Source organism: Phycodurus eques, chromosome 15 (assembly GCF_024500275.1).
Source record: "Phycodurus eques isolate BA_2022a chromosome 15, UOR_Pequ_1.1, whole genome shotgun sequence".
Lineage (NCBI taxonomy): Eukaryota > Metazoa > Chordata > Actinopteri > Syngnathiformes > Syngnathidae > Phycodurus > Phycodurus eques.
The window spans coordinates 3498416-3508737 of NC_084539.1; the positions used below are offsets into that span (position 1 = coordinate 3498416).

The 10322-nt window shown below is 44.9% G+C and overlaps 1 pseudogene; it reads right to left on the minus strand.

Moving 5' to 3' along the window:
• Positions 1-713: 713 nt before the first annotated feature.
• LOC133414095 (uncharacterized) lies at positions 714-4745 on the minus strand (annotated as a pseudogene).
• Between the last annotated feature and the right edge of the window lie 5577 nt (positions 4746-10322).

Sequence of the window (10322 nt, forward strand, 5' to 3'; positions counted from 1 at the left end):
ACTTTCAACCATACAAATTCACTTTCATGCATTACCAAAGGAGCTTCGGGTTGTTTTGCAGTTAGTTGCGAAAAAGCAAGCGTTAGTTGTTTGAGCTCCGGAGGGCCGGAAACATCTGTTGTCTCCAGTGCAGCTGTTGGAGCCGGAAACGGTCTGTTAGTATGACATTCAAATGGAGTCCAGCCTTTGGCTGAATTGAGTGACATTCGTACATTCATCAAAGCCAAAGGAAGGGCTGGTAGCCAATTGAGATTTGAAGTAGCTAAAGCTTTGGACATTTTTTCCTTAATGTTCCGATTCATTCATTCTACTTGTCCTTGGGACTGTGGGTGATATACTGAACAAAATGTGTGTTTCAGTCCCAGGGCTTTTTCTACTTCCTGCAAATGTTTGTTTTTAAAATGGGTCCCATTATCAGACCTTATTTTATTTGGGAACCCATGAGATGCAATATAATGGTGAATCAAATGTTTAACCACTATGTTTGCCGTTTCTGTTTTGCAGGGATAGGCTTAAGGCCAACCGGCGAAGGAATCCACTATCACTAGTAGATACCTGTAACCGGACACATCATGTCTTTAAAATCCATCGAAACCACCTGCCCAGGTGCCGTCACGTCCGGATCGTGAGTTCCCTGGGGTGGTTTCGTGGGAGGCATGTGTTATATCTGCTACAGACACTGCAATCCTGTAGTTCATTTTTAACAATTGCTCTCATGAAAGGATGACACCAGGTGTGGAGTTGTCTGTTTCTTCCACGTCTACATGGCATGCTCCATGATCTTCGCTTATCAACAGTTTTAATTGCTTCTGAGGTAGTATACATTTTCCTCCTTTTCTCCAAATACCTTTCTCATCTCTCTCACCCCCTTTTGACTTCCACATACTCCTTTCCTCGGGACTTCCTTGTTCCTGCCATTTTTTAACTGTCTCTTCTGTTACTTCCTGTCTGTCTTTTAATTCTGTTTCACTTACAACTGGTTGTAAGGTGGGAAGATAACCAGCCGCTGCTTTCGCCGCTTTATCCGCTGCGTCCTTTCCTGCTGATACAAAATCATCCTTTTTAGTGTGTCCTTTACATTTTAAGACTGCCACTGCTTTGGGCATCATTAATGCTTCTTTCAATTTTAATATTTCTTGATAATGTTTTATGGGGACTCCCGTTGCAGTCATGAAGTCATTTCTTTGCCATTCGGCCATGGCTGTATGTACTACTCCATGAGCATATGCCGACTCAATGTAAATGTTGGTCGTTTTGTCTTGGGCCAGCTGGAGAGCAGCTGTTACTGCCGTTATCTCTGCTCTTTGGGCAGATTGTTGCCCTTAGTTTTTTCGCTTCTATGGTGACAAATCCTGTATCAGTTAGTTTTGTTACAGCAAACCCTGACTGGAGCCCTTGTTCTCCTTTAAAACAACATCCGTCCGTGAATAGTGTCAAGTCAGGATTTTGCAAGGGCATGTCATATAGATCTTCCCTAAGTGTGTTATCTGTTATGATTCATTGGGTACAGCAATGAGGTTGTCCTTCAAAAAGCCCTTCAGCCATGTTAATGCCCTCATGTGTAAAAAGGATATGTGGCTGTGTTAGTATTACCTCAATTTTCCTTTGTCGTTCTCCTGTCATGGTGAAAACATGGCTTGTCACATACTGTACTGTACTGTGAGAAGTGCGTTCTGTCAATGGATGATGTAAGACGATGTGTGATGTTTTTTTGAATGAGTCGAGCTAACGCAGAGGCAAACGCCGCGCATACTGGATGTCGCTTTTCGTATTTTTCAAATGGCGTAGAGGCATATAGACAAATTTGTCTTTCCCCCTTCTGATAAAGAGCAGCAGATACACTGCTGGAGAAACATCCAGGAAAAACATTCTGTTGTAGTCAGGAATAGCCAATGCGGCAGCTGAGGACAAGTGCTGTTTGAGGTTTACAAAAGAGTTTTCTGCTTCAGTGGTGCAAGTGAGGATATGTGACAAATTTCTCATTCCTTCAATGTTAACCATTTGGCGAAGAGGATGTGTAAGTTCTGCAAAGTCCGGGACATGATGGCGTGAGTAGTTGCATAGTCCTAAGAAGGCGAGCATTTGTTTGACATTGACAAGCATTTGTTTGACATTGACAGGTTTCGGATGGTGTAAGATGTCATCTTTGTGTGAGGGAGACATCCCTGTGCCTTTGCATGAAATAAGGCGTCCCAAAAAGGAAACTTGTGGCCTTGTAATTTGTAGTTTGCTTTTGGAGCACTTAAGTCCTACTAACGCCAGATTTGAAAAGGACAGTTTCACTCCACACACCCACCCGGCCGCGACCACAACCACACCTCTGACTTCTGCGTTAACCATCCATGAACAGGATGTGAGACGCATCTTCAAACAACAGAAGATTAACAAAGCAACAGGACCGGACCATGTGTCCCCATCCTGCCTCAAAGTCTGCGCGGACCAGCTTGCTCCAGTCTTCACTCAGATCTTTAACAGATCTTTGTAAATGTGCGAAGTTCCATCCTGCTTCAAACGCTCCACCATCATTCCAGTCCCCAAGAAACCTGCAATCTCTGGTCTGAATGACTACAGGCCTGTCGCTTTGACATCTGTGGTCATGAAGTCCTTTGAACGTCTCGTGCTGGACCACCTCAAGAGTGTCACAGGTCCCCTGCTGGACCCCCTGCAGTTTGCCTACAAAGCGAACAGGTCTGCGGATGATGCAGTCAACATGGGACTGCACTTCATCCTAGAACACCTCGACAGTGCAGGGACCTACGCGAGCATCCTGTTCGTGGACTTCAGCTCAGCGTTCAACACCATCATCCCTGAACTCCTTTCAACCAAGCTTCTCCAGCTCAGCGTCTCACCTGCCATCTGCCAGTGGATTTACAGCTTTCTGACGGGCAGGACACAGCAGGTCAGGCTGGGGGAGGCCACCTCATCCACACGCAGCATCAGCACTGGGGCGCCCCAAGGTTGTGTCCTCTCTCCGCTGCTCTTCTCTCTCTACACGAACGACTGCACCTCAGCGAACCCGACTGTCAAGCTCCTGAAGTTTGCAGATGACACCACTGTCATCGGCCTCATCAAGGACGGCGACGAGTCTGCATATCGACAGGAAGCGGAGCGGCTGGAGCTGTGGTGCGGGCGACACAACCTGGAGCTGAACACGCTCAAGACGGTAGAGATGATCGTGGACTTCAGGAGGCATCCTTCGCCACAGCTGCCCCTCACGTTGTCCAGCTGCCTTGTGTCAACCGTCGAGACCTTCAAGTTCCTGGGAATTACAATCTCTCAGGACCTGAAGTGGGCGAGCAACATCAACTCCGTCCTCAAAAAGGCCCAGCAGAGGATGTACTTCCTGCGGCTTCTGAGAAAGCACGGCCTGCCACCGGAGCTGCTGAGACAGTTCTATACAGCGGTCATCGAATCAGTCCTGTGTTCTTCCATCACAGTCTGGTTTGGTGCTGCTACAAAAAAGGACAAACTCCGACTGCAACGGACAATCAAAACTGCTGAAAGGATTGTCGGTACCCCCCTACCCACCATTGAGGACTTGCACGCTGCCAGAACTAAGACAAGGGCGTGCAAAATCCTCTCGGACCGTCTGCACCCCGGTCACCAGCTCTTCCAGCTCCTTCCCTCAGGTAGGCGCTACCGATCAACGCAAAATAGAACTAGTAGACATTCCAACAGCTTCTTCCCTCTTGCGATCAACTTCTTAAACACCTAACCTATAATTCCATTACAACAAGCTGGCAATTTTTTGACTTGAGTTCGTTGTCACATTTCTGTGGGGCCAATTATGTTTTACTCGTGCACTCACTGTAGTTGTCTCGCCATGCTGCACTATTTGCATATACTGGCCACTCATGCCAGAGTAGCATCTGCTCCATTTGCACACTGATTGAGGAGTATCTGTAACATTTGCACAACCAACATTGTCCCAGATGATCGCACTACTCGTCACTTTAAACCGCATACACTCCTTGAAGTCTCAGCGCCCTTTGCACAATGGTCATTGCACCGGACTATTGCAATATTAGTCGTTCGAACTGCTCTAAGTGCTATAGGACTCTGCATCTTTTTGCACAATTGTTTTTTGTCAATGTCTTTATGTCCCCAAAGTGTTCTGTAAATTGACTGTTTGTTGTACTAGAGCGGCTCCAACTACCGGAGACAAATTCCTTGTGTGTTTTGGACATACTTGGCAAATAAAGATGATTCTGATTCCTGATTCTGATGAGACAGAGTTGCTGGGTGGCTTGAAGACATGAGGACTCGGAAAGGGTGGCCAACAATATGTCATCTACATATTGTCTTCAGAGCACGCCTTCCGGAAGTTGAAGTGGTGATAAAAGTTGTCTGAGATGATCATTGAACAGTCCTGGTGACAGAACAAAGCCTTGTGGAAGTCGGTTGTAAGAATAGTAATCATTCCAAGTAAATGCAAAGTATGGCTTCATACATGGGTCAAGAGGAATGCAGAAAAATGCATTAGCCAGATCAATGCAAGTAAAATGGGTGTGAGACGGAGAGAGCTGAGACAGGGCTGAGTGCGGATTGGGTACTGGAAGTGTTGGTGTCAAGACCGCTGCATTTATTGCCCTAAGGTCATGTACCATTCGGAATTTTCCAGTATTTTTCTTTTCAACTGGTAGAAGGGGTGTATTATCCTCTGACTCACGGATTTTGCACAATACTCCTGCTTTTAGCAAGCCTTCAATGGTTTCTGTAATGCCAATTCGACCTGCTTCCTTCATTGGATAGATCAGGCTTCATTTTGAATTTCACCGGCTGTACTTGACACAATCTCACGTCTGTTGGGTCTGTAGACCACAGATGTAGAGGCAAAGATTGTACCATAGGATTGGCGAATTCACTGTCAGTTGTTTCTCGTCCATGATGTCTGTCCAACAAGCAGTGCTCCAGGGTTGATGTTGGTGTATACGGTGCTGACTATATCCAGTATGCATCGAGAGACCGAGAATACAGCAATGTGTCGTGAAAAGTTGGCTGCCAATCAATAGCCTGTGTGTAGCTTAGGACGAACGGACCCAAATCCTTTGCAGTATGCTGTGGTGACACCATCAGGGACACATAAGGATGACATGGTGGCACAGTGGGATCTGATGGATGAGTCATCATATACCATTTTTGTTGTTCAGGTGTTAATGAAATTGAAAAAGCCACACCTGGTTTTCCCACGAACAGGTCACCCATTTGTAGTTCCCAGATGTTGCCTTCTACATTTTGGAAAGCCTCGCTGTGCACCTCATCTCCCGTACAGAGTGCAATGCATACAATCAGAAACCATATCATAGGGTCTGAGGTGACGAACCCACGGCAACCATTGAGTCCAAAAGGTCTCTGCTTCCGTCCAGCCGGGTGAGTCAGTGTCCATTTTCGCCCAGTAGATGTCGGCGGTGGCGCACGTCATGCTTGGTAGTTGTCGCTCTGAATCCTGCATGTAGATGTTTGATGTGTCACCGCAACAACAGTAGGTGTGTCCATCAGGAAACTGTAATATCAGTCCATCCGGGATGCACAGTATTGTTGGAGCTGTTTTGATGAGAAGATCCCTTCCCAACAGGTTGACAGGGCAATTGGGCGCATACACAAATGAGTGTTCTTCACCCCGGAATCCAACAAGTGAAATGCCTTCTGCAGTAAGGAACTTTCAGGTGGTAATGTTATAACGGTTGAATGTCTGGCTCCCGTATCGACCATAAAAGGTAAAATAGTTCCTCCTACCGTCAGTCCGATCATTGGTTCCTGCAGACCGTGGCATGTGGATTCGGGGCCCCATCATTGCGGATACTGGCCCCCAGACGGTGGCAGGTGCTGTTGGTTCGGCACTTGAAGGTAAGACTGCTGCGGCGGATATTGTTGAGTCATATCCTGCTGCTGTTGCTGTCCGTATCCCCTTCCTCTTTGCTGGCCATAACCACACCTGTTGAATCCTCTAGGCGGGCCACTTCCTCCTCTGCCTCTGCCCTCCAGGGGACGCGCTCGGCAGTCTCTTGCCCAGTGTCCGTTACGACCACAGTTGAAGCATTGATTTCTGCCAGCAAACGGAGCACCTCGACCCATGAATGGCCCTGTTGATACATCATGCACTCAGAAACAACATTAGGTAGTGAGGCCCCAACGGAAGCCACAGGTGTGATTTTAATATTTTCTTCTTGTTTTTTGACTTTGTAGTTGCATTATAGCAAATTGTGATTCGGTGGTTCTGTGTTTCTCATGCTTTGACTCTTTCTCTTTTGCATGTCTCCTCAGGTGGTGGTTCAGATGTGACAACCAGCGAGCATGATCTGCTCCGGGAAGGTCCGGATTCGCCTCCATGGCTTGCACCACAGACTTGGGAACGCCCTTCAGCACTGCTGCTCTAAATACTTGAGAATACAGAGCAGAGTCCGTTGGCAAATGGCCTGTTTTTGAAGAATATTCGACGAGCGCGGTCAATATATGCCGCTGCTTCCTCATCTGTTCTAGGTGCAAATACTAAGTCGGAGATGACTAGATCAGGAATGGGAAACAACGCGTTTAGTGCAATGAACAATGTTAAGTAATACTCTCTTGTGAGTGCCTCATTGTCCATTATACTTATGAGACCAGAATTCTTCATCAGTGTTGACACGCATGTGTCAACAATGCGCGCGTGTCTCCTGCTGCTGTGACAGCCCTTTGTACCGATCTCAGCCAGTTCTCTCCTCCATTCTGCATTGGCGGAAGTTTCTGCATCAAAACACTTAGATCAGAAGGGGAAAGAGGTTTATAAAACATAAGACTTATTTGTGCACTGTTATGTTGTGTAACCTAACCTCAGTAGCAAAATGTTCTGGTAATCACGTAACTGTGAAAACTCCGCTGCAGAACAGCATGTTTTGTGCCAAGAAGAGAGATTGCTGTGACCTTGGATCCACCCTGCTCAAGCTTTAAACACCGCCCTGAACACTGTATATAATCTCGCACTGAACGCTGAAACAGCGCACATTTGAGCTCATTTGAGCAGCTGCAGCCTTTGCCTGTAGCACATTTGTGCCCAGAATATTCTGCAATAAAGATCTTAAAAGAAGTTCATTTCCAGTCGGACCCCAACATTCTCATCATCCGAAATTCAACGAACACGCGAAGGACTGGTGGAGAAAACATCCTTCAACAATTGGTGACCTGACGTGATTTCGGGCTGAGATGGTGGGCGAAGAGAACATCGGGCCCAAGAGGACATTTATCCTCCCAATTGAGCTGTCTGTCGACTGATACAAGGCAAGAATCTACGGTCTATTGGAATCGAAATTGAATGTTTGACTGAACTTTAAATAACAATAATTTGGTATATAAGGTTGACTTGTTACAGTAAAGTCCGTAAATCCTTATATAATCCTTATATAGGAATTCTGCACAAAATACCGGTGAAACAAGTAACAAGGAGAAGAGAATTAAGTATAGGAAATTCTGTACAAAATACCGGTGAAACAAGGAGATAAGAGAATAAGTATCGAGTGGTTTTGAATTGAGGTTCGAGTACTTTTGTTTGGATGAAATGTCACGAAATTGAATGTTTGACTTTTGTTTGGATGAAATGTCACGAAATTGAATGTTTGACTGAACTTTAAATAACATAATTTGGTATATAAGGTTGACTTGTTTCATGTTACAGTAAAGTCCGTAAATCCTTATATAATCCTTATATAGGAAATTCTGTACAAAATACCGGTGAAACAAGTAACAAGGAGAAGAAGAATAAGTATAGGAAATTCTGTACAAAATACCGGTGAAACAAGTAACAAGGAGATAAAAGACGAGTGGTTTTGTTTGGATGAAATGTCAAGTACTTTTGTATAAGACAAGTTTCGACCACTTTTGCGAAATTAAGGACGCTTTTGTTTGGCTATTAAGCAAGTGTCTTTGAAGAATAAGCATCGAGTGGTTTTGATAAATTAAGGTTCGAGTACTTCTGTTTGGATGAAATGTCAAAGTACTTTTGTTTAGAAGAGTTTCGACCACTTTTGCGAAATTAAGGTTCGGATGTGAAGTATGAGAAATAAAGGTACATTGTGGATCCACAAAAAAGTACTTTAATGGATGTGTGGGAGGATTGTCTGAGAAAGAGACAGGGAAAGAACTGTATAAATGGATGAATGAATGCTGTGAGGATGGCTGGTTTCCTGCATTATCAACTGCTGCTTGTTTAGTTTCACTGATGAAGGAAGTCCAAAAAGAAAACAGAAGGAAATAGAGAAAGGTAAGAGAAAATCACAAAAAGACGGAAAAAGTAATGGCAAAAGCTAGAATGCTGGCAATGGGATATGCATTAAAACAGAAGTTAAAATACAGCGGGGTGGGTGTGACTCAACCGTTGTCCGCACCGCCGCCGTATTGTGGCGTAAATAAATGATACAAAAGGGACCTGAGCACTAAGTATCATTTGAATTGTTTCTCTTTCTGGCAGTGTTACAATTACAATTGTAGTGAACATGATTTGCAAATCATTGTATTCTGTTCTTATTTATGTTTAACACAACGTCCCAACTTGTTGCGCTTGTTGTAACATTGTTTATGATTGTCTGTTCTTATTTATGTTTAACACAACGTCCCAACTTGTTGCGCTTGTTGTAACATTGTTTATGATTGTAGTGTTGTTTGCTGATTATTGTTTTCTAACTCTTGTTTGTTTCCCACTGCGCTAACATAATCACCCTGATACGGAATCTTCATATCAGCAACACAGCTCCAAAGATGTGGATTGGAATGGCAGTACTGACTCGGTGGGAGCGAAACAACGTGAACCCGATTCAGCACGCAGCAGAAAATTTGGCCGCATGCGTAACAGCCTCAGTTAAAATGAGACGGGGAAAGAGAGAACAACTGTATAAATGGATGAATGAATGCTGTGAGGATGGCTGGTTTCCTGCATTATCAACTGCTGCTTGTTTAGTTTCACTGATGAAGGAAGTCCAAAAAGAAAACAGAAGGAAATAGAGATGACGAGTAAATTGTCCACTAAAGGCAGGAAGGTAAGAGAAAATCACAAAAAGACGGAAAAAGTAATGGCAAAAGCTAGAATGCTGGCAATGGGATATGCATTAAAACAGTCAAGAAAAGAAGTTAAAATACAGTGGGGTGGGTGCGCACCGCCGCCGTATTGTGGCAAATTGTAAATAAATGATACAAAAGGGCCAGTGAACCCATTCACTGAGTCACCATATGCAGATGCGAGACAGACGCTGCAATACAAGCCCCTATTTTATCTGTAAGAGGAACTCTAGATGTGGATTGGAATGGCAGTACTGACTCGGTGGTATCGAAACAACGTGAACCCGATTCAGCACGCAGCAGAAAATTTGGCCGCATGCGTAACAGCCTCAGTTAAAATGCTCAAGGAAAGACTGGAAAAAGTGTCAAACATGCGCGGAGAACCATATAAAAAGTTAAACCAAATAGGAGCGTTTACGGTGGACGACACCCTGAAGTGCCACAAAAGGTAAGAGCGCAGCTTTTAGCGCGTGCCTCCCGTTTTGAGAAAACTGAACGCTGAAATAACAGAAAAGATACAACGTGAAAAAGTGGAACGAGATAAAATATTCAGACAAAGGGAACAGGAGATAGCAGCAGAGGAAGCTCAGAAGGGACTTCCCCATGCGGTCGCAAACACTTATCAGATCGCACATTTGCAAAATCAGGTGGCTGACAAAGTGCCAAGTGCAGACATTGTCAGGAGCACACCCGGGCTCATGGTACAACAGACACAAGAAAATAGAAGTGCGCCCCCTTTTGCTGAGCTCCGCAAATCGAGGCGCCAGAGACTCGCACCCACTTGAGAAACTTATCCACGCTGCCCTGGTCTGAGGCGACGTGCCTGGTGTACGTCAAGTGGACCTGAACCTAATTAGCAGCTTCTCGTCAAATCTTGATTCCGGTCTTCAAAAGATTGAGACTTCCCAGACCAAATGGTTGGAGAAGACGATGTAGTTAATATTCACCCATGTGCGTGAGGCGCCACCCACTGCCGTTGAGAGGAACTGCAAGTGCCAGAACTTGTGGACATGCCTTTGATGTTTGTTAACAGAAGATAAAATGTCGGTTTTTATATCTTGCAAACTCTGTATAAAACGTTCCTTTTCAAATCTGCAGTAGAAGGTATTCCTCGTTGGCTAGTGTGCTATTGTTCTCAGCTTGGGGGGATCGTCGCTTGTAATTAGTCAGCGATTGAAATGCGTTTGCGCTAAACCGTTTTTCCAACTTTGCTGCATAGTTCCTCTTTGCAATGTTAATTTCTTTAGTCAGCTGGTTTCTAGCTCGATTATACAGGGCCCTGATATGCATCATCCTTA